Source organism: Mauremys mutica, chromosome 4, assembly GCF_020497125.1.
Source record: "Mauremys mutica isolate MM-2020 ecotype Southern chromosome 4, ASM2049712v1, whole genome shotgun sequence".
Taxonomy (NCBI): domain Eukaryota; kingdom Metazoa; phylum Chordata; order Testudines; family Geoemydidae; genus Mauremys; species Mauremys mutica.
The window spans coordinates 6,130,979-6,154,314 of NC_059075.1; the positions used below are offsets into that span (position 1 = coordinate 6,130,979).

Here is a 23,336-nt window from a genome sequence, read left to right on the forward strand (position 1 = left end):
TTTACCCACTCAACAGCCTCATGGGGAACTTATCTGTGTGATTCCAATGGGCACAAACAAGGGTGAGCTGGAGCCGGTTCGCACCGGTTCGCGCGAACCCGTTGTTAAATTTAGAAGCGGTTTTAGAACCGCTTGTTAACTAGCTTCCCTGCGAGGGAAGCTTTGATGGGCTCTGCCTGGGAAGCCTGTAATTCCTCCTCCCGGCCGCCGGGGGGCGCTGCGCTGCGGGAGCCATGTGAGTTGCCTCCTGGCCCTGTTGCTGCTCCTGCTCTTTGGACCTCTGACCCTGGGGCTCCTGCTGCTGCCTGGTGAGTCCCCGGCTGCCTCCTGCTGCTCCCAGCCCCTCCCCCCGTGTGAGTGTCTGCGCCCCTCCCCCGCCTTCCCTGCCCCAGCCAGCCCCTGCCCCCAGCCACCCCCTGCCCCCAGCCAGCCCCTCCCCCGCCTTCCCTGCCCGCAGCCACCCCCCTGCCCCACCCCCTGCCCCCAGCCACCCGCAGCCAGCCTCTGCCCCCAGCCAGCCCCTGCCCCCAGCCAGCCCCTGCCCCCAGCCCCTGCCCACAGCCACCCCCCAGCCGCCCACAGCCAGCCCCTGCCCCCTGCCGCCCCCAGCCAGCCCCTGCTCCCTGCCGCCCCCAGCCAGCCCCTGCCCCCTGCCGCCCCTTGCCCGCAGCCACCCCCCAGCCGCCCCCAGCCAGCCCCTGCCCCCAGCCGCCCCCAGCGAGCGCCTGCTCCCCGCCGCCCCCTGCCGCCCCTTGCCCGCAGCCACCCCCCAGCCGCCCCCTGCCCCCAGCCAGCCCCTGCCCCACCCCCTGCCCCCAGCCAGCCCCAGCCAGCCCCTGCCCCCAGCCACCCCCTGCCTGCAGCCACCCCCTGCCCACAGCCACCCGCAGCCCGCCCGTCTGCATCACCTGCCCACAGCCAGCCCGTGTCACGCCCTGCCCCACGCCCCTATCTGCAGCCAGCCCCACATCCACTGGTGCCCTGCAGTTCCCAGGGCAGTAACCCTGCACACCTGCTTTAATGAGGGGGGGGCAGGGAGCAGCTGGGACCCACACATGTGCACACCCTAGAGTGACCAGACAGCAAGTGTGAAAAATCGGGACGGGGTGAGGGGTAATAGGAGCCTATATAAGAAAAAGACCCAAAAATTGAGACTGTCCCTGATCACCACCCACACATGTGAAACGGAGCTCATTTCTAGTTCAGCCCCATCTTTTTAAAAAAGAACTTTAGGTAGGGTTAAAATACATCTGTATTTTCCTGGACATGTCAGGCTTTTCGGTTCTTAATCACCTCCTGGGAAAATATGGACGTATGGTAACCCTATTGGTACAAAAAATACATGCTGTCGCACATCCCTTAAATCAGAACTTTTTATAGGGAACCCGTTGTTAAATCAGAACTTTTTATAGGGAACCCGTTGTTAAATCAGAACTTTTTATAGGGAACCCGTTGTTAAGATTTTGGCAGCTCATCACTGGGCACAAACCTGCACCACTGATGTCACAGGGAGTTTTGTAACTGAATTTCATGCACTTTGGCTAGCTCACCTTTATACAATACCTTTGTCTAACTGCACTTGGATGGCACGTCTTACTTTCTAAGGGCTGGTCCACACTAAGAAGCGGGATCGAACTAGGGTACGCAAATTCAGCTACGTGAATAGCGTAGCTGAATTCGAAGTACCCTAGTTCGAACTACTTACCCGTCCAGATGCCGCGGAATCGAAGTCCGTGGCTCCAAGGTCGACTCCTCCACCGCCGTTTGCAGTGGTGGAGTACCGGAGTCGACCGCGGCGCTTCCGGAGTTCGAACTATCGCATCCAGATTAGACGCGATAGTTCGAACTCCGAGAAGTCGAACTCACCGCGTCGACCCGGCTGGTAAGTGTAGACTAGCCCTAAGTGTTTGTACTGCTGCAGGGAGCAGAAAGTAACATTTTTTAAAAATACACCCCTTTTCCACAGGGGCCAGAAAGCTTCACCTTCAGCATTTGCACAAGTAAACTTATGGAGACTTTCCTTACAGTCGCGGGTAAGCAAAGTGCAGCCGATTGTAAGGTTACATACATTTTTGTCATTCTTCACAGCTATGCAGAGATGCACAGAACTTCCTCCCATTAAAAGCTTTGATAACTATCAAGGCCACGGGGCAAGAATATTAATTATTAAGAGGGTGTATTTGTACAGGAAATATAAGCTGGTGTATTTTTAACAACACCTGGTAGCTCCTTCTGAATAAAATGACTGGTTAAAAAAATATATTTTCTATTAACAGTGTGGTGCAAAAAGGTCAAAATATCCAACCACAAACTGCACGGAGAAATATTCCTTCTTCAAGGACCCATTGCTATTAATGGCTCGCTGTACTACTCCTCCCAGTGAAACCTGCTTTTTCATTTTATTATTTAATATGAATCCTGCAGGAGCTGAGGGCAACCCCCCCACACACACACACACCTCTTAGGTGCAGAAGATGGGGAGTAGTTAGGTTGACGTTTGACAGGCAGTCAGCACTAATCAGAATAAATTACTTCTTCTTGTCTGAAGTGTTCCTTTGTCAGCTGCTAAGGGTCAGTTGCTATTTTAGCGCAGCTTATGCTGCCACGAACAGAATCTCAGCTGAGATGTATGTCAGTTCATCTCGAAATTCAGTGCTCTGAACTAATGCGGTTGGTTGTGTACATTAGTTATACGATCAGTGGTGAGCTGGAGCCGGTTCCCACAGGTTCTCAAGAACCGGTTGCTAAAATTAGACCTCCGTGGAGAACCGGTTGTTAAAGGGCCAGGGAGTGGGCAAAGAATTCCAGTCCACAGGATGAATCATCCTGTTGCTCCCAGGATTCCCAGCTGGGGAGGCTGAGGCTCCCCAGGCCCTTCCCCCGCTTCCCCCCAGCTGCAGTGTGGCCAGCCGCCAGCATCAGCTGGGCAGCTCAGCTGAGCTCCCGAGTCATCCTGCTGCCACTTTTTGAGAGGCCCGGCAAGGTGGGGGGCGGGTCCTGCTGCAAGCTCCAGGGCTGGCCAGAGGGGAGGGGAGGGGAGGGGGCAAGTGGGGCAATTGGCCCGGGCCCTGCAGGGGTCCCTGGCCCCATGAGGATGTCTTCCCCCGGGCCCTCCCCCACTTCCCCACCCCGAAGAGCCGCAGCATGGCCAGCAGCTGGGCAGCTCAGCTGAGCTCCTGAGTCGTCCTGCTGCTTTGAGCTGCCAGCAAGGTAAGGGGGGAGGAGCTGCAAGCTCTAGGGCTGCCAGGGGGGCAAGTGGGGCAATTTGCCCTTGGCCCCACGGGTATGTCTCCCCCCGCCCCGGCCCCTCCCCAGCTCCCACCCCTTAAATCAGAACTTTTTATAGGGAACCGGTTGTTAAGATTTTGGCAGCTCATCACTGCATACGATACACAGCAATGATGTCCAAAATGAAAGTTGCTATTGGATAAACATTTCCCTACCGTGCAGCTCCACTCTGAAAAGTGACTATAGAAATGGCACCTTTGTAAGTCAGCAACAGCTCTGCTCTTTGTGTAGATATATAGACATATTCACGGTGATCCCATTACACAAAAAAGCATGATCTGGATTCTGTTCTTCCTTGGGCGTGATCAGAGTGTTTTTCCCTCCTTCCTTGGTATCTGAGGTAAGGGTCAGAAGCTACAATTGCATAATTAGTTGCAGAAATCAGAGAGACAATTATGAAAACTATGATGCCAGTTTCTCCTCCCTCCCTCCTCTAGGGTGACCAGACAGCAAATGTGAAAAATCGGGACAGGGGGTGGGGGGTAATAGGAGCCTATTTAAGAAAAAGACCCAAAAATCAGGACTGTCCCTATAAAATCAGGACATAGGGTCACTCTACCCACCTCCCAAAGTCACTTATCAGAGATCTTACCACACTTTCAATGTTTATCACCTCCTGAACAGGATTATGGAGAATGTAGGAATAGATGAAACTTGCAAATATTATGGGACTTACAAATCTTACCAATGTAAAAGGGAAAGAGACACTTAAAATATTCATCCAGGTTAATGGAAATTCATCAGGGTGCTTTGAAAATATATACTTTTATTTATTTTGTATTGTGGCTGGGTTATTTGAAGGAACTGATCTGCCTGTCTGATAATTCTTTATAAAAAGTTAAGGTTGACATTTAACTTTTGGAGAATAAAGCTTTTAAAAAAAGAGCATTTATGAGTGTGCCTAATTCTGAAGCTGCACTGATATAGAATGCAGCATGGATCAGCATTCATGTCGCATTCCCCATCAGTACCCAGCCTGGGCCAGGAAAGCTAATGATCCAACCAGCGGACCCAATTCGGTGATGAATCCTGGTCACGTGCTACCTGAGGCACGTTGCACACACGCTAAGACTGATATAGAGGAGAATCTCTTTCGCATTTATTATTTGCATTATGGGATCCAGGATCAGAGCCCCACAGATACAGTCTCTCTCAGAGACACCTTTTCAATGCTGCTATGAAAGTTTACCAGCCCAGGACAAAATCCACTAGCACCCTTGTGCAAACAGTTTATGTCTCATACCAACCATTTAGTTTCCGTATATTTAACTTGAAAATCATCCATCATTTGGAACTAATTGAGTTCATTAAAATCTCATTTCATTCCAAAAGTGCCAAAAAGATTCTTTCAGTGGAGACCTGGGATTCTGTTACTACAACCCATTATAATCAGCAATAGGATATCTAGTATTTCATTGTGTAGATCTTTACAACTACTTGCAAATCCTTCTTGCATCCATTAGCAGGATAAACTATGAAATCTGTATTATGGCTGACTTGGATTTAAAATATGGAAGCAGCTGAGAATGTTTTCAAAGTGCTACTTGAAATATTTCAAAGTAATAGTCATTAATCATATCTCCGCTCCATGCTGAAGTTGTTTTAGTGCTATCTGGGGAATATGCTTGGTCTACAGTACGTCGGAGAACGAGTTTTTCTAAATAACTAACTTTTGTCTTCCGCTCTTGCTCATCTAAGGAACAGATGACATCAAGTTGAGAAAACGTTTTTGCCTTTTTGTTGATTCTGGCCTTAAAGAATCTTTTGAAATACCCTTTTTCAGCAGGTAATATTCCATGCCTATAAGTTCCCATTGTCCCATATTATCTCTCTGCTTTATCTCACTGTGATTAACGCTATGATCACAATAAAAATGTTTTATTTAGTAGATAATTGTGAGTACCGGTATCTGCTGTTTCCAAATGTCTTACTTTATTATCCTTGTTCAAGAAGGTCTTAATATTTAAGTGATTTACTGATCACTTAAAATGCCAGCCTAGCCATTAGGAGGGACATTTCATTATGCATTGCCTAATTTTATAGCACATTCTTTCCTTATAAACAGACCCATTACTGTGAGACATTAATTAAACTTCTTTGCCCATTATGAACTACACTTGAAGACAACAACCATAACCAAAACGTTTGCCCTGATGGATGTTCCTGCAACTCCAGTCTTTGGCTTGCAGAGAAGTGGTTCTAGTGGGACACGGTCACATTACACCATGGATAGCTGTGATCTGTGAAGAAAAGGTCTACTGAATAATGGCATTTGCACTTCGGCCTAATTTGCTGAACTGTTTAGCATCAATAACCTGGTCGTAAAAGACTCTCTGGGTTATGAGCCTATCTTTAGTGGAATGACATCAGCCATGTTTATTCGACCTAATGGTTAAAGCAAACAGCAGCCTGTTACATCCCTGTGAACTTTCTCTTAACATTTCAGCTCAGAGGGGACATATCGTGATACCTGGTCCAGGAGATTTCCACATCCCTACGACCATCATGCCAGCCCATTCAGCACAATGCAAGAGAGGTTGTCAAGGATGAAAACACTGGTAGACTATGGTGATACAAGCAGAGAATTTGACCCACTATTTCCATAGGTGGAAATTTCAGCGTATAGTCCTGAAGGAAAATTCCAGAAAATGCCACACAAGGTGCTTCCTGACCTTTCAGCTCACACCACTAGCTCTTGTGAAAGTACTGAATGGCTACCCTTGTAAATAAGAGTGTTCTGTTTGTCCATCAAACAAGGACGAGTGGGGCACACTTCCTTGTGCTTCCCCAGCAATATGCTTCAGTTACCCTTTGATGGGACCACTTAACGGAGATAAGAAGGTGATTCAGCCTCCATGTCTGGTCAGCCGCTGACTCTTTGCTGATACGATCAACGCCAATTGTGAAGGTGAGTTTTTCTGACGTGGCTGCCGGTCCCGTAGGAACTACATTGGGATCAACTGACTTATTTCACAGATCTGTGGATTTTTAGGCCAGAAGAGTCTATAATGATCATCTAGCATGGCTCCGAGTCAATGGCTGTAGCATATTGCCCTGAACGCCTCTGCAATTGTGATTTCATTCCAACGTGGGCTGGATTTTAACAGGGGACCTAAATAGGTAACAAGCTCTGTACTCTGTTACGAACCCCCAAGTCCTTTTCTTATCCAGCTCCATATGACTAAAGAAATATCTTTAAGCCGACTGTCCCTAGGGCATGTTACCATGTTACTATGGTCCTAAAAGAAAATCTTTCAATTACACATGGTGCCAAAGTAGCACATATTCCCAGGCAATATGCCTGGAAAGGCCATTTTGCACATGTTCACGCCTCCATGACATTAGCTCCAATTAATTATGCATTTTGAATACATTAGCACAGGACAGTTTTTGTTCTTGGCAACAGAGGGTTAAGCTAAGCTAATGGACAGAAGTGGGGCCAACAGCTAAACTACAGAACGTATCACTGGGGCTTACATAGGAAACAGGACATACTTTGTTATTAAACCTTAAGGGCTAGGTTTTGCAAAGAGGCACCATTTAGGCACCAAAATAAGAAGCCAGGTTTTCAATTTAGCTCAGCATGTTGGGTGCTGAGCACTTTTGAAAATCAGGTCCTGATCTGGGTGCCTCAATGGGAGCCAAGCTCCTCTGAAAATCTGAGCACCAGCGGTGGGTGTGAAGCACTTGAAAATCTGGTCCTAAGTTGCATAGATTCTGCCTCCATAGGCACTAGCACCTACACTGGAGTCCTGGACCCACTCAGCCACTGAGGTCTACAGGATGAGATAGTGGTAACTCCACCAGGCTCAGCTCCCCTTTTGTATGTAATACACGTAAAGTCTTACATTGTTGCGCTAGGAAGTGGGGTCAATAGTGCAGCAGCTACACCCAGCCAGATTCACAAGGATGCACGAAGATGCGCAGAGGAAAAGCACAAAAACTCCCCACTCTACCCCCCCCTACCCCCCCAACACACACACACGAACCTCTCTTATAAGTCAGGCCACCGCCTCCCTGTGGCCACTGTGTGAAAGAAGACGGAGAAGGGCAGAATGAGGGCAGGCTTGGCAACATCCCCTTTCCAGAGCAACTAGCAGAGCTAAGGAGGAATTAAGTGGGGCGCGTGCTGCATCCTCTCAAATGCATTCTCCTGGAGCTGCCTCTCAGGTGTGTGCAGCCTGGTTATTGTGTGTGGCAGGTGACATCCAGATCCCCTGCTTGGGCTCCAGATCCTACAGTGCCCCATTTCGATCCTTTCCATCACTGCAGCATGAAGGGCAGAATCCGGCCTCTGTTGTCTCTTAAATACCCCTTAACACTCAATATTTACCGGCAGTTCCCGTGTACAGGTAACCCCAGGTGTGGCTGATACGCTAGAACAGGAAATAGCTAAGGGTTCTCTGATACCACCATGCAGCGACTCTTGGCAAACATTTTAATGGCCACCATTGTAACTGTGAGAGCAAATAAACTATTAAAGATTGTACCAGAAATGCTGTCACAGTTGGAAGAATCTTAGCTGTGCTGAACCAAGGGCCACCCTGAGGGGATTCTATTTATGAGAAGCACAAAATTCCTGAGACAGCAGAACATATGCCAGCCAGTGGAGATCAGTGCTGGGCATCAGAGACAAAGCACATCCCGACATCCGCTCTTTGGAAAGCAACAGCCTCTCAGGGCCGCCTCCTCTGCATGTTTTGGACAAGCACTGTGGAAAGCCAGTGCAGACGGATCCTCGCAGCGCCGCGTATCAGAAAACTGCCTCCCCCACCACTAAAAAAACCTGCACTAATTTGGAAGAAAAGCAAACCTTACTGAAAAACAACGAGACCATCTCAGCAGTAGTGCTGGCAGCACACATTGCTTTTCAGCTATCTCTGCACTCCAGACTAAACCAATGTTTGACAGAGAAGAAGAATGTGTGTTGGCAGCATTGCTTGGTCCAGATTTTCAAGGAGAAAATTGAACCTATTCTTCCACCCTGCGTGGACACGGAGCACTGAAAGGTGTTCTGGAAGAACACAAAGCAAGCCAGACTGCACCATCCTGTCTCCTTCTCTTCTTCCTCCACGGGCCTAGTTCCACAGGCAGGACCGCCTGTACATCCCTGAAAGACCCCTTTCAACTCAGAATCTAGCCGAGACAAAGAGCTTATGACTTGGACTTAGGTAGGGTGGCTAAGGAAACGGCAACTGTGACAGCAGCTGCAAAGTGATAGTTTTGCCTTACGAGTAGAAGGTTGGAAATTTGGAAGACAGAGATAATATTCCAGGGGACATTCATCTTCTGGGGATGGCAGAAAACTGAACGCAGGCACACAAACTTTGCAACCATAATCAGTGGAGCAGCTGTGGTATACCTGAGAGCATCATTCTGCCCATAAGCCATGCCATACAATGTATTTGATCGGAGGGAAGTGTCTCTTGTGTCTGGCCAGGGGCGGCTCTAGGGATTTTGCCGCCCCAAGCACTGCAGGCAGGCTGCCTCCGGTGGTGTGCCTGCGGAGGGTCCGCTGGTCCCGCGGCTTCGGCGGACCTGCCACAGACGTGCCTGCGGGAGGTCCTCCGAAGCTGCAGGACCAGCGGACCCTCTGCAGGCACGCCTGCAGGAGGTCCACCGAAGCCGCGGGACCAGCGGACCCTCCGCAGGCAAACCGCCGGAGGCAGCCTGCCTGCCGCCCTCGCAGCATCGGCAGAGCGCCCCACGTGGCTTGCCGCCCCAAGCACACACTTGGCGTCCTGGGGCCTGGAGCCGCCCCTGTGTCTGACACGTGGCCAATTAGTCGTTAACATGCCCCATGCACAATAACTAGCATGCAGCATCTTGTGTTTCGCAGAGATGTCACAAAAGAGCAGCCACATTTAATGTCTCTGTTCTTGTTGGGGCGTCATCACAGGTTAGAAGCAGGATGACAACACGGACAGGTACTGAGCATCCTTGGCTCCCACTGATTTCCGTGCTGATGTCTTAAACCTTGCAGGATTGGGCCCCAAAGCAGGTACATTTCTTATTTTAAAAGATTCTCATAGTCCCTCTGGCAACCTCACAGATCCACTCCCTTATCACTGCCTTCTTTCTGGCCAAGAAGAACAAAACCTTCAGCATGACCTCATGTGCTCTTAGATCAGTGACAGATGAGCACAACTCACTGTTGCACATACCAGGCATTCTGGAAGTTGTGGGCTTTGCATGTTAGAGACCCTGGGTTCTGGGCCTGCAGTGACCTCTGCTAACTCATTTAAAAACTGTCTTCTAGGTTGGAGGTTTGTGGGTATTGTCAATAATAAATACAATGAAGTGCATGGGAATTTCAATAATTGTTATATAAGGTGACATATGAACTGCTCACCTCTTTCCCAGCTCAGGGAAGGCTATCGGGCTGTTAGATAAGAAAAGCTTTCATTCTCCTGCTTGGTAGCCTCCAAAGGACTGGAGTAAAAGTGTTCATATCACAACTGATTTGTCATGGAGTGAGAATTCAGCAGGTTCACATTGGCACATTTTCCATGATGTCTAAAAAGTTATAAAATGCTCCATAGAGAAGCACTTCTGAAGTACAAATGCTATACTAGGAATCAGTACATGAGCAGCAAAAATGAGCACCCCCAAGAACAGGTCTCTGAAGCTTGTCGGTTTCTTGTAAAAAAGGTACAGAGAAAAGTGAGAAAATCCAGAGGAAAAATGACCCAGTAGGGTGGGTTTTTGAACTCTTATTTTTTGGTGTCAATTCATTTTTCATGGAGCCACCAAATGCACTGAGAGTTTAGTCGGTGTTTGGTTTTTTGCCATTTCAATGAGATTTTTTACAAAATAAATTAAAAAAACTGAACTCTAAAACACAACCTCGACTATGGTCCTTTAAAAGCTACGGTGTACAGAAATGGAACAGATAATTCCATTTAACAGTTATGGCACCTTCCTGCACTGCAAAATAGCTAAGCAAGAGAAAAAATACGTGAAAAGCAATTAAATCAGTAAAATCAAATCTTGCAAGGGATGCAAATATAGGACACGGAACTGCTATAACAAACGAACAAATAACGCTTACGTTGCAAGCTGGGAGGAAGGCAGCTGCCAGTGCACTGGCTTGCAAGTATCTTTCCTAGCATTCCTAAAGAATGAAGTTATGATTTAAGGATTGTTTGACAACAGCAACTAACCTTCTATGACTTTACTCCATCGGCAAATGATGGGGGGGGATATAATGCTGGTAATTGCTTTCTACTGGCCTGGAGAACTTTGAAAGGAGAAATATCTGTAAATACAAGATCAGATTCTGCTCTCTTTACCTCACCTCCAGCAGAACCTTTCTGCATGACTAGCCTTGTTGAAATCAATGGGACTACCTGCAGACTACGTAAAGAAGGCAGAATCTGGCCTGCAGTGAACAAATAGCTGCCTTTACCACACAGGTAATTCTGAATGAATGTTGCTACAGGGTCCATCCTGGTGCCCAAATTCACTTCTGGATTGTCAAAGAGCATGCCTGCCCTGTAGCACCCCTTTCTGGTCACGTGTGGCTCTGCTGAGGCCTGCCTCAGTTTCCCCTTCATGCAGACTCTAAAAGTCCACACAGTCCAGATCTTGGACCCTTTTGGGGTCCAACTGATTAAGTCCTGCACAAAGACTTTCAAAATAGAACTCAAACTTACAATGTCTTCATCCCAGTTTCAGCTGAGCCCAGCCCATCCTCCTTCAAGGTCCATCCTCTTTCTAAAGGTCATTTCTTTTGCCCCAGTTCCAAGGTAGGCCCAGTCCCTCTTCCCTGAGGGTCTTTCTTCTGGAGTTTGACCTTCTCCACTGGTGTCTTTGCCCTGTTAACTCAGAGCCTTCTTACCCCCTGAAGTGTCTGCAGGTATCTGCCACCCCACATGCAGCTGTCTACCCCCGCCCCACAACACCCAGATAACTCCCTTAAGCCCAACTGGGCAGCAGTAACATCCTAGAACACTGACAACACAAACACACTAGTAAAAAAAAAAAGCAGCTTTCATTTTTCACTTCATTTCAAACCCTGAGATTTGTGGCCTCCTTTACTGTGAGGGAGACAAGAAATTTGCTCTTTTCTTTCCCCGTCCTCTTATTCTTCTCTGCTGTCTTAATTCCCTTCCTTTGTACCGTGCTGGTGTTACCATCTAAGCCTCTCTTCCTGCCTTTCCCCTTCTCAAAGCGAGTTGTCCAAAAGGGCCCAAGCTACTTCTTACAGCTAGTCTGCCCATTGCAACAGGTTTGCTGCACTGCAACGCAACGGAGCAGAACTGACCCCCCAGCTCTGCATAAGCCAGGTTTCTGAGAGGCTCTTCAGGAGTTGCCTGTCCAACATCCAGCTAAACAATGGCCTTCCCAAGCTAAATCCAGCAGTCATATTTTTACCATGTCAGTCATTTCTAGTACCGTATATTACACAATCAGGGAGCTCTCCTTGCTATCCGCAGCCGTCGGTTTTCTACATCTGAGCCAACCACATTACCCCTTTTTACATGGCTAAAATGCATTCCCCCGCGCAAAATAAGATTTCAAATCATAAGCCAAAATCCTCTGTCATTCATGTAATTACTTTACTAACACTAATTAGCAAGAGGCTATGTATCCCAGACTTGTATCCAAGAAGTTTGCTCCTGGTAATTACACTTGGAGACCAAGTTCTGGACTAAAGAGCACCTGACTTACAAAAGGCAGTTTCCAAATGCAAGGTGCTGCTCTCCTGATTCCCAGACTCCCCCGTGAGCACGGCTCCGCGACGGGAGCCGTGCTACCAACAGCCAAGCCCCCACTTCATGTCTGCTCCGCTGCAGCTAGAGAGAAGCCAACAGGAGTCAATGGGAATTCATGGTTCTGATCCCACACAGGGCACCTAGCTCCTCACTATACAAAAATCTGCAAAATCCTGGGGAACCTAATCCCACAGAGCTCTAGTGGAGGCACTTCTGAGGGCTCTCCAGAGGGGAGGATATGACAGTACAGAGCCACAGCCGTGCCGAAGAGACAGCATGGATCCCAGCATGATCCTCACTCATCATGGAAATGGAGGGGATGGATGCACGAGCCAGCCTGACGTTACCAATAAACATGTCAGTGATGCATGGATCAGCAATAAGCTAAAAAGTTGGCTGCGTGGAATTGTGTATCAAATACGGCGTCTGCTTCTGATCTGCTACACCTCTGTAAATCTGGAGTAACTCCACTGAGTGCAGCGGTGTTACTCCAGATTTACACCAGGGAAGCTAAGACCAGAATCTGGCCCAAATGAGTTACTGTACAACCTATAGACAGTCTGTGTGTGTGGACTAGGGCGACAAAGGAAAGAAGGCCCTGTGGTTCAGACAGCAACGGGGACCCCTGCGGGTTTGGGTTCAAGTCCTGGATCTGCCATGAACTCTGACTGGCCTTAGACCAGCGACTTTATTCCTCTGGGACTCAGTTCCCTGTGGGAATAATAATGCTTCCCTGCTTCAAAGGTGTTGTGAGCATAAATTCTTTAGTGCTGGACACTGTGGTCATGGAAGCCCTATGTACCTAGAGAGGGAATTGAGGGGAGCACAGGTTCACCCACGGAGAACGAATGGAGTAGAAGGGGGGTGGAAAAGAGCCGGATGATTTTTTATGTCTTTATACTTGTGTCAGATGAAAACTAACAAGAATCTCATAAAAACCCATGTGGCTTCCCAAAGCACATAACTCCGCTCAGCCCACCGGAAAGGGCTTGGCTCTATGAAGCGTGCTACAAACATCTGCCGAGGTAACACTTGGCCACAGGGAACTTGTTTCACTCCGAATGACAGATATTCAAAGGGTTTTTTTTTCACTGAGCCAAAGCAGTGACCCCTCAAGCCGAGCTCGTGATGATGTGCGCAGGACAGACAGTTGTAAAAGGCAATTAACGGGGGTGAGCAACGGGGGATTTCAGTCTAATTGGATATTTCAATCACAGGTGCACAACCCAAACATTCACAGCCATAATGTGCCAGGCAATGTTCAGCCTGTCTGAAAGGAATGTGTGGCATCTGGCTGCACAGCAAGCAAAAGGAGGTGTTAATACAGCACCATTTGGAAAGAATCGCACCGATAGGAATCAGATGGTGAAGCTTTGGTCTGCCAATAGTATCAAACTATTTATAGTTTCTTTGGCTCTGATTCAGCAAGTTATGTAAGCCTGAGCCTCACTATAAGCATGTGAGTAATCCCACCGACATTGCTTTTCACTTGCTAAGAGGTAGGCACCATAACCACCATGCTGAACAGAGGCCATAGAGATTTGCTGTTTTTAAATCAATCCTGAAGCAGGGAGGCCAAGAATTTCAGCCTCACAACAACAGCGGCATGGCTTTTTCTTTGTTTAAAGATGATCTATAAACATGACGGTCTTAATTCCATTGCCAAAGGAAGGCTGTTTGCACCACTGAGCTTAGTGTCGCTTTCCTACGGTTTAGAGAAGTCACTACGATTTGTAATCCTGTTGTTAAAGAATTGTCTTGAAGAAGAATCAATCTGGGCTTCGTCAGCTGTAACTGGACCCCATGCAATGCCAAAGACTGGATACTGAACGCTGCCAAATGTCATGAATTCCCAATGTGACTTTAAAGCCTTTTTTTTTCCAGTAGAAAGGCTTGCCCTAGATTTTCACTCCAAAGCAAATTTCTAGGCCAGGCAGTTTCACTAAAACACAGACTTTAAAGTTGTGCAGGGAGTTATTAGAGAGACATTAATGAGCTAGGATGTGTAAACTTCATCCACAGCTAATGGTAATTACCTGAGAAATTTGCATCAGACTAATAAAAAAAGTATTTTTAAAAAAAAACCTTTCAATTAGAATCCAAATTTTCACCCCTTCTGATCTAAAATGGATCTGGATAATGAGAAAAACAGTCAATCTATAATTAGTTACCAGTCCTTAATGGCACTCTCTTCCTGTCAATCACCTGCGGGCTAACTGAAGCAATTCAATAAACAGTGGACGAGAAGATCCCATTTTGGTCCAGTGTCAAAAAGCAGAACAACCAGTAGAAGGAAGAAACCAAACTGCAATAACAGGGCCTTTCCCTCAAACATTGCCTAGCCCTACAGACAGATGGCAACTTTTTCTGAGAAGTAGCCAATCACGAGCCTTCCTGGCCAAAACAATGGTGCTACTTATGTCATAAGAAGATTCCAAGAGACTCCAGAACATCAGGCAAGTCATAATCAGTAGCTCCAAAGCTTTAGGCTCTGCTTCCCCATACACCTGTCCAGGGGCGGCTCTAGTAATTTCGCCGCCCCAAGCACGGCGGCACGCCAGGGGGGGCACGCTGGCAGTCGCCGGTCCCGCGGCTCCAGTGGACCTGCTGCAGACGTGCCTGCAGAGGGTCCGCTGGTCCCGCGGCTCCGGTGGAGCAGCCGCAGGCATGCCTGCGGGAGGTCCACCGGAGCCCCGGACCAGCGGACCGTCTGCAGGCATGACTGCGGGAGGGCCACCAGGTCCGCCTGCTGCCCTCCCGGCGGCAGGCCGCCCCAAGCGCGCGCTTGGCGCGCTGGGGTCTAGAGCCGGCCCTGCACCTGTCAGTGCACCAGAATCATTGGTATCATTTTACAGACATTGCAAATTCACAGACCCTTATGAAAATCTGACGGGAGCAGCTTGTTGGAGAGTGGGGTTCATGCAACAAGAAGGAGGCAGCCAAAACACAGGATCTTTTCTTTGAAGTACGATATACTTGGAGGAGGGGAAGGTGATCAGGAACAGTCAGCATGGATTCACCAAGGGCAAGTCATGCCTGACTAACCTGACTGCCGTCTATGATGAGATAACTGGCTCTGTGGATATGGGGAAAGCAGTGGACGTGATATATCTCGACTTTAGAAAAGCTTTTGATACAGTCTCCCACAGTATTCTTGCCAGTAAGTTAAAGAAGTAGGGATTGGATGAATGGACTATAAAGGTGGAGAGAAAACTGGCTAGATCGTTGGGCTCAATGGGTAGTGATCAATAGCTTGATGTCTAGTTGGCAGCTGGTATCAAGTGGAGTGCCCCAAGGGTCGGTCCTGGGGCTGGTTTTGTTCAACATCTTCATTAATGATCTGGATGATGGGATGGATTGCACCTCAGCAAGTTCACCGATGACACTAAGCTGGGGGGACAGGTAGATAAGATGGAGGATAGGGATAGGGTCCAGAGTGACCTAGACAGATTGGAGGATTGGGCCAAAAGAAATCTGATGAGGTTCAACATGGAAAAGTGCAGAGTCCTGCACTTAGGACGGAAGAATCCCATGTACTGCTACAGGCTGGGGACTGACTGGCTAAGCAGCAGTTCTGCAGAAAAGGACCTGGGGATAACAATGGATGAGAAGCTGGATATGAGTCAGCACTGTGCCCTTGTTGCCAAGAAGACTAATGGCATATTGGGCTGCATTAGTAGGAGTGTTGCCAGCAGATCGAGGGAAGTGATTATTCCCCTCTATTCGGCACTGGTGAGGCCACATCTGGAGTATTGCATCCAGTTTTGGGCCCCCCACTACAGAAGGGATGTGGACAAATTGGAGAGAGTCCAGCGGAGGGAAACAAAAATGATTAGGAGGCTGGGGCACATGACTCACGAGGAGAGGCTGAGGGAACTGGGATTATTTAGTCTGCAGAAGAGAAGAGTGAGGGGGGGATTTGATAGCTGCTTTCAACTACCTGAAGGCAGGTTCCAAAGAGGATGGAGCTCCGCTGTTCTCAGTGGTGGCAGATGACCGAACAAGGAGCAATGGTCTCAAGTTGCAGTGGGGGAGGTCTAGGTTGGATATTAGGAAAAACTATTTCCCTAGGAGGGTGGTGAAGCACTGGAATGGGTTACCTAGGAAGGTGGTGGAATCTCCTTCCTGAGAGGTTTTTAAGGTCCAGCTTGACAAAGCCCTGGCTGGGATGATTTAGTTGGTGTTGGCCCTGCTTTGAGCAGGGGGTTGGACTAGATGATCTCCTGAGGTCTCTTCCAGCCCTAATCTTCTATTATTCTATGATACCTTTTAAGGGACTGACACTTTTTCAGACTCTTCAGTTAGGGCCTCTCTCTCTCCTTAGCAAGCAAATTAAACAAATTTAGACCTAGTACTCTCAATTCAGAAGCAGTGCAATAGTAAGTTACACACTGGTAAGTGAGTGTGAGTAAGTGTGAGGTTTGGTCTAGCCACAAAGTTGCACCAGTCAACAAAAGGTGTATGTTGCACTGATTTTGCTAAACAGGTGCTGTCTGTGTGTGGACACTCTTAATTGGTTTAAACCTGGCTGATACCAGCTGAGCCTGACATTTATAAATCATATATTCCATTTGAATACCCTCCAATGTCCTCGAGTGCCAATGATGTTGCTGCTGAGGGCAAGAGATCTCAGGGAATTAGTCAGTATTTACAATTAATCGTTCCCAGAAGCACAATTTTTGAAGTCCATGTTTTTGGGACAGGCAGCAACCTCGTGGCATGAATACCAAACACTTGCCCCATCCTCCTCCTCCTCTCTACTCCCAGGCATTGGCCATGCAAAGAAGGCAGATTACATAGGACTACAGATGGTGGACATATCTGCCTGCAGCATCTATTGTTTACCCAAACCATGCTGAAAGTGATGAATGAAACAAGCCAGCTGCTTGCAAATATATTCCTTTCTCAGCAGACGTATGATCAGAAGATTGACTTCTACAAGTTGGTTGTAAACCTCTCAGGTCAAAATGAAATATTAATAAAAAATATATTTACTCTTCTCTTTAAGAATTCAATACCTCGAAATAGGCCCAGCTAAAGATCTCCCACAGCAGAACTCCCTATCTGTATTTAAACTATTTGTATCTTTTAACTGCTTTGCAAGTCTACAGAAAGAGGCAAGTCAAAATTTCTCTTCTGAGGTTTTAGTTTATTAATGAAATTACCAACAGAAGAATCAGAAATATTTATTGTAATGATTCAGCTCCCGTGTTTATGCAGCACAGTCACTGAAAAATCATGCAGATCAGCAAATCAACCTTAGTGTTTACATGCAACACACACACACAAAACTCACTGGGCGAATTGCTGATCCGCATGATATTTAAATGACTGCGCTATATAACTATGGGAGCTGAATCAATATCTGTCAATATCAATATCGGAAATAAATATCTGTCATTCTTCTGTTAGGACTGCCATAGGCCTGCATGGACACATCATTCTAGAGAAACAGTCACGATCGCAACCAGCCACTCAACACCATTAAAAAAACTACTTACATTGACCAGTTGGACCAAATTGTCTCACAGACGTGCCTAAACAACACCTGAAATATTTGCACGCACCATTGCACAACCCCTTAGCTGCACACATGAACAAGCCAGTATCCATTTGTACATGTGTAATCTTGGGCACCACTGCTGTGGGGCACACTTAGCTGAAAGAGTTTAGAACCTGTGGCTCACCGTTTGGTCTCACCATATCTTTATTCATGCTCTTCCTTATGCCTAGAATATCCTGCTATCCCACTTCGCAACCTCGCGCTCCTCCATCACACCTCTCACCAATTCCAGATGGCTCCAGGCCCTGACACACACACACACACACTTACACTTCCCTTGTCCACCCAACGGCACCTTGTTCCCCAGGCTTATACCACAGGCCCCAGTTTTTGCAATGAGCTCTTTATGGGCAGACCTGGGAGCCAAGCAAATCCACCACGGACTTGCCATTGGCACACAATAAGAGATAAAATAGGTGGAAATGCTAACAAAAAAACTGCACCCTCAACAAGACAGCTGACGTGTCTGTAAACAGAGCAGCCTGAAAAGGTTTCAAAAGGGAAAAATAGTTTTTAGAAGGAAACAAATATTTCACAATAATTTAAACAAATAGAAACTCAGGCCAGGTCTACACTAGAAACTTTTCCTACTATAACCATGTTGGTGAGAACAGTGATTTTATCACATTTTTATACCAGTGAAAGCCTTACTGTTGGGACAGATATACTGGGATAAAAGAGTTTTTGTCAGTAGAGCTTATTTCACTTGGGGAACCCATAGAAGCTATGCCAGCCAAAGCATTCTTTTCCAGTATCAGCGACATCTACACTAGGAGGGTTTGCCAATAGAGCTAGCTTTTGTAGTGCAGACTACGCCAAACCTTTTCATTTCACTTCACATAAAAAACTGGCCATGGATCACTGCTCCGGGCCAATGGGAGCTGCTGGAAGTGGCAGTCAGTACGTCCCTCGGCCCGCGCCGCTTCCAGCAGCTTCCATTGGCCTGGAGCAGCGAACCGCGGCCAGTGGGAGCCACGATCAGCCAGACCTGCAGACCGGGCAGGTAAACAAACCGGCCTGGCCCACCAGGGGCTTTCCCTACACAAGCAGCAACCCCTGTCTGAGAAACCCTGATTTAGGTGATATATTAGGAAAAAATTTCTAACTCAGGGTAGTTAAGCTTTGGAACAGGCTTTCAAGGGAAGTTGTGGAATCCCTGTCACTGGAGGTTTCTTAAGCACAGGTTGGACAAACACCTCTCAAGAATGGTCTAGGTCTACCTAGTCCTGCCTCTGCACAGGGGTCTGGACTAGATGGCTTCTCGGGGTCCCTTCCAGCCCTCCATCTCTATGATATTATCTTACTTGACTCTTACTATGAGAGAACTGTTCCCTATATATTGGAAAGTGAAAGCCGCAGAGCAACCCACCATGAGGAATAATTCCGACCGTTGCAGCCTTAGTCTCACCCCAAGGGACGGTTGCTTTTCATAATTAGCCACAGAACCAAGCCAGACAAGTTTTATCCAGTCAGTTTAAATGAAATTCTTTGCAATGTGGCAGGGTTCCTGTGCTGTACTCCAGTTTGTAAGCGAACCATCCATCTGATATGTAAATTGTGATACATAATATTGCACATAGAGTATGTACAAACACACACACACACACACACTCCTTCCCCCACTCTCAACTTTCAGTGGTCCGTCGCCAGCCTGGCCCTGGTAGCCCAGTCTCCCTCGCCTCTCACTCCTCAGGCTCCCTGGGTCTCACTTCACCCTCACGGGGGTCATTCATTGTGGACACTGTCGCCTGTACCAAGTTCTTACCTTACTGGGCCCAGGTCACACCGTCACACTTCAGTTTCCTCCCCCCGCCGCTGGCTGGCTGGGGGCTTTGGAGGATTGGCCCTTCCAGCCAGACCGAGGGTCCTCCCCTTCTGAGGTAACAGAGTCCAAACGAAGCCAGGCCCAGTGCACTCATCCCCAGTGCTCTCCCCAGGATCGGTGCAGTCTTCGCCATGTACGCAGGGCCAGAAACCCCAGGTGGGGAGCTCAGCGCACAGACCAAGATTGAACCAACCTCCCCCCCTCCAAAAAAAACAACTTCCTTTTACGCAGCCTTGCTCCTTCCCAGAGAGCCTTGCTCCCAGCCTCATGCCCCCTCCGGGGACTAACCCCCCCCCCCAATCCCTGGCCTTAAAGTGGCAGAGGCTCAGTAGCAGGAGTGCTGGTTGTGCCTGTCCTGAAAGGGCCAAGCACAACCTGCTGCGAGTTTAAAACCTCAGGGAAGGTCTGCTGCCCTATCTTAGCATTACAGACCCTCTGTAAGAGCAGAGACGTTCCCCCTGGGTCTTTGCCCATAAGTCCCCCTCTCCCCCTGCTGCAGGGCCGGTCACCACCCTCTGCACTGTTCTCTCTAACCGATAATATTTCTTTATTCTCCCCAGACCCTTTTTCTAAGCTCTAGGCACCTCATACTGATTTTCAAAAGAAATCATCCAAAGTAAAGCCACCCCTGAAAGGATCTTTGTGTGAAATTCTGCCTTGGCTGGAGGACCAGCCTGAGGCCTATGCACCAAAGTTACATTTCACCTGTAGAGAATAATCATCAACCTGGCCCATGGTGACTGTTAACCCAGGAGGGGGCTCCGGGGCTGATCTTGGCAAGCACTGAGTGCTGTCAATCCTCCTGAAAGCAATGGGAGGCCAGGGCACTCAGCCTCTCTTGGAAACACTCAGCACCTTCCACAACTGGGTCCTTAGTCTCCACGGACAGGCTGAAAGCAGCAGCTAAGGTTCAGCTGTTCTATTCTCTATCAGTTCTACCACGCTAATCACCATCGCCTTTGAGCACCTTCCACTTGTGCATAAATCAGTGTGACTACCTGGTCTGTTCGCAGCCCACACACAGAGAAGTTATACAGTATAAACAATGCAGGGGTCTGGATTTTAAGAAGTAAAGTCGCACTCTGGTGCAAAAACAGCAACAAAGGAGGCTGTTGCAGCAGAGAGGCACAGCTCAACTCAGCTGGTTCTAGGCTGGCTCTTTGCAGACTGACTGCTGAAGACCCAAATCGCACACTTCCCTCCAGCGCCACCAAGCATGACAGCTTGTAATGGTAACACTTGGTTTTCAATGCACTACACTAACATCAATGAACATTTAGCTGAATTGTAATATTTTAAGGATGTTGTCAGCATGTTCTTGGTGGGCCTGCTATTATTCCTCTATTGGGGCCCACGTTAATCATAGATGGATGTGTGGTAGGGCCCCTCAAGAAGTCCTCTAGTCCATCCCCCCTGCACTGAGGCAGGACTAAACATACCTCAGCCACCCCTGACAGAGAGAGCCATCAGTAGCCCCATTTTACTGGTGGGGGAAACTGAGGCACCGAGCAGGGATGTGACTTGCCTGAATTGACCCAGGAGGCCAGTGGCAGAGCTGGGACTAGAACCCAGGTCTCCTCAATGCCAGTCCAGTGTGCTAGCCACTAGGCAATACTGCCTCCCACATTGAGGAGCTGAGAGTGAAAACACAAAGGAGATTAAAAAAAAACTCTTTTCTTTTAAGTAATAGGAAAAAAATGTACACCTACTGTGCCTAGCAGTTCGTCCTCTGCTTCCAGTTTGGTCTATTTTCTGAGTTTCTAAACAAACAGAAGAGAAAAACTCCTATTATAAATGTAATGCATTTAAACTTCACAGCCGTATTACAACCCCACCAAAACACTCCAGGGTGTGTTTTATTCCATCATTTATTCAAGGTTTATAGAGCTGAAAGCACAAGACCACAGGGCTGACACCGTGCACAAGCTACATGTTATGGACCAGCAAATCATTCCCTGTTGTGAATTAATGATGACAGTATCTGCTATGATGCTGCCACAGGCAAGGCAAATCCTGCTCACCTTGGGGGGGAGTCACCCCTGTGCAGAGGGGGACCAGAGCAGCAGCGGTCCCAGGGGCTGCCTCGGAGGCTGTTGAAACAGTGGTCCCCGTGGGCCTCGGAGCAGTGGGCGTCCATCGGCCCCTGGGACCTCCCAGGAGCAGCTGTGCCCCAGGGCTCCCCAGAGCAGCTAAGATTTAGTCGGGGTATTTATAGTAAAAGTCATGTTACTATGGGCCGTGAATTTTTGTTTATTGCCCGTGAGCTGTCCATGACTTTTACTAAAAGTCCCATGACTAAATCTTCACCTTAGTTTTGTTCACAGCACGCACACACACACACACACACACAGTTAGATAAAAACAAATACTCTTGCCGGAAGATTGCAGTGGACCAGTCATCAACTCAGGGTAACTGCACCTGTATCCCCCTCTCTGTATTCCCTCCAGGAGCACCCCCTTAGGTCTCCAGCCGTCACCTGTCTCTGCACAGCTCCCTGCTTTACACTGGGATATCCCCAGCGTGCCACTCTGCCTACCAACCACCACCTGTGCTTTGCTTTCTCCTTGGGCTATGACCAGCGCATTGCCAGCAGTTACATGTTACCACAAAGCTCTTCTTAAGCAAGCATATTTATCTGTAAGGCAAAAGCATTACAGAGCAAACATTTACAAAAAGGTCCTTGGCCATGCTTCCCAGAGGTCACCCACCAGTCTTATAGGACCCTAGCCTTTACACCCCTTCCCCGAGGGTTGGGCCCCCCCTTGACAGAAGGCCCTGTCCATTTGCTGGATCACAAAGGAGGCCCAGAGTCAGTTTAAATCCAGCTTTTTTGTATCAAAAGCCCTTTGCTGTCTGTTGGTCTCTGGAAAACTCAGTTGGAGTCAGTATATGCAAGTCTCCCCAGAGGCAGTACCTTTCTGGAGGGGTTTACAACCTAAGGCCTGGTCTATAATAAAAAGTTAGGTTGACCCAGCTACATTGCTCAGGGGTCTGAAAATCCACTCCGCTGAGCAACATAGTTAAGACAACCTAATCCCCGGTGTTGACAGCACTAGCTCACAGAAGAATCCTCCTGTCGACCTAGCTGCTGCCTCTCAGGGAGATGGGTTACCTGAGCAGAGGGGAGAACCCCGCCTGTTGGCGAAGGTAGCGTCTACACTGAAGCGGTACAATGGCACAGCTGCAGCACTGTAGCATTCCAAGTGTAGACAAGCCTTAATCACCACCTGTCATAAATATAAAGGGAAGGGTAACAACCTTTATGTATGCAGTAACATCAAATCCCTCCTGGCCAGAGGTACAGAATCACTTACCTGTAAGGGGTTAATGAGTTCAATTAACCTAGATGGCACCTGACCAGAAGGACCAATGGGGAAAGAAGATACTTTCAAATCTGGGGAGAGGAGGGGAGGTTTTGTTTGTGCTCTTTGTTTGGTTCCCTTTTGGGACAAAGAGAGAGACCAAGCAGGTAAACCAGCTCCTAAAAAGATCCTGAACCGGCACATCTAAAAATTACAGAAATTGTAAGTAATAACAAGGAAATGCATTAGATTATCTTTTGTTTTAGCTTGTGAATTTTCCCTGTGCTAAGAGGGAGGTTTATTCCTGTTTTTGTAACTTTGAAGTTGAGCCTAGAGGGAAATCCTCTGTGTTTTAAATCTTTTTATTTACCCTGTAAAGTTAACTTCCATCCTGATTTTGCAGGTGTGATTCTTTTACTTTTTTTTTTTTAAATAAAATCCTTTTTTTAAGAACCTGATTGATTTTCAGTGTCCTAAAAACCAGGGATTTGGTCTGTGCTCACTTTGTTAACTTATTGGTTGGTATATTATTCTCAAGCCTGCCCCCCTCCAGGAAAGGAGGTGAAGTGGCTTGGGGGGGATAGGGCTCCAAGTGGCCCTCCCTGAACGTTTGTTTAAATCACTTGGTGGTGGCAGCAAT

General features: G+C 47.9%; 1 long non-coding RNA gene across 1 annotated transcript in view; it reads right to left on the minus strand.

Annotated features, from left to right (window-relative positions):
• The window catches only part of LOC123369884, a 125,127-nt gene that overhangs the window by 54,196 nt on the left and 47,595 nt on the right, over positions 1–23,336 (minus strand). The window contains exon 2 of the long non-coding RNA XR_006579173.1: positions 21,103–21,153. This is a non-coding gene — a long non-coding RNA (uncharacterized LOC123369884). The remainder of the gene's footprint in view (positions 1–21,102; positions 21,154–23,336) is intronic.